This window comes from Nymphaea colorata, unplaced genomic scaffold (genome assembly GCF_008831285.2).
Source record: "Nymphaea colorata isolate Beijing-Zhang1983 unplaced genomic scaffold, ASM883128v2 scaffold0719, whole genome shotgun sequence".
NCBI classification, from domain to species: domain Eukaryota; kingdom Viridiplantae; phylum Streptophyta; class Magnoliopsida; order Nymphaeales; family Nymphaeaceae; genus Nymphaea; species Nymphaea colorata.
This window is the reverse complement of record NW_022205225.1, coordinates 8,777-10,000: the sequence shown is the minus strand read 5'-3', so window position 1 is coordinate 10,000 and position 1,224 is coordinate 8,777.

The following is a 1,224-nucleotide window of genomic DNA, read 5'->3' as shown; positions in this document are numbered from 1 at the left end:
CTTTGAATAGGAAAAAGAATTGATCTGCAGGGTCCCAAATGAATTGGCTTATTCGAAAAAACCCTTGTTCTTTGGAAGATCTATCTCGTGTCTGGTACTGCACGGTTCCACTCCGCAAGAACTCCGAATCATTCTCTTGAAGCTTATCCTCTTTATGATAAATGATCCGCTTGTCCCGAAATGACCTGACCCAATAGGGAAATCCCAATTTATTGGGCCTTTCGATAAAATCAAATAGATTGCCATGAGGGCGCCATAGTCTAGGAGCCCAAACTATGTGATTGAATAAATCCTCATCCTCCTTTATCTGTTGCAGGTCGAGGGTTCCTTCTCCTTCCCCTTCTTCAAACCCCGATTCGTATTTTTCATATAGAAATCTCTGATCAACGATAGAACAAGATCCATTTTGCATCATATCTAACTGATTCCTTGGTTCGGACCGAAGAAGCAATGTCACTCGATCATTATCAAACTGACTGCATTCTGTCCGTGAGTATCCCACCAGAGCGCTTTCTAATAGGCCATGAACTAGATCAGAATCATTCTCAACGAATCCATAAGAAGTGATCCAATTTTGTTCATCGGGTCCCCAAAGATCTTGAGCGACCGATCCGGCAGAACAACTCAAAAGATAAAGAAGTATCGTTAATTTCTTCATGCTCGTTCCAAGTTCGAAGTACCATTTGGACAAATAAGAATCCCCTTCCTTACATGATTTCTTCTTCATATAGATAGATATAGGATCTATGGAGCAATTACTTAGAAGTACATTTTGTGCAACAGCCCTTCCTATCTGATAGAAAAGGATCTCATGATACTGAACGGATCTTACCTGGGATCGCAAATCCCAAGTTTGTCTATGAAGAGCTGATCTAATTGTATTAGTGTCTATAATTGATTTCTTTTGTGTAATACTAATTGATAGGACCTCATTGGTAAGTGCTACAAGATCTCGTGCATTGGAACCCATGGTTATGGATCCGAATCCATTAGTATGGGACATTTTCTTTTCCAAGCGGAATCCCCTAGTATATGAAAGAATGAAAAAGTGCTTTCGTTGTTGTGGAATAAGAAGCCTTCGTATCTTAATGCATGTATTTGATTTATTCGGAGCTATTAGAGCGGGATCCACTTTTTGGGGAATATGAGTCGAAGCAATAACAAGAATATTTCTAGTGGAACATCTTTCACAATCCCTGGGAGATGGTTCACTAATAGACCGAG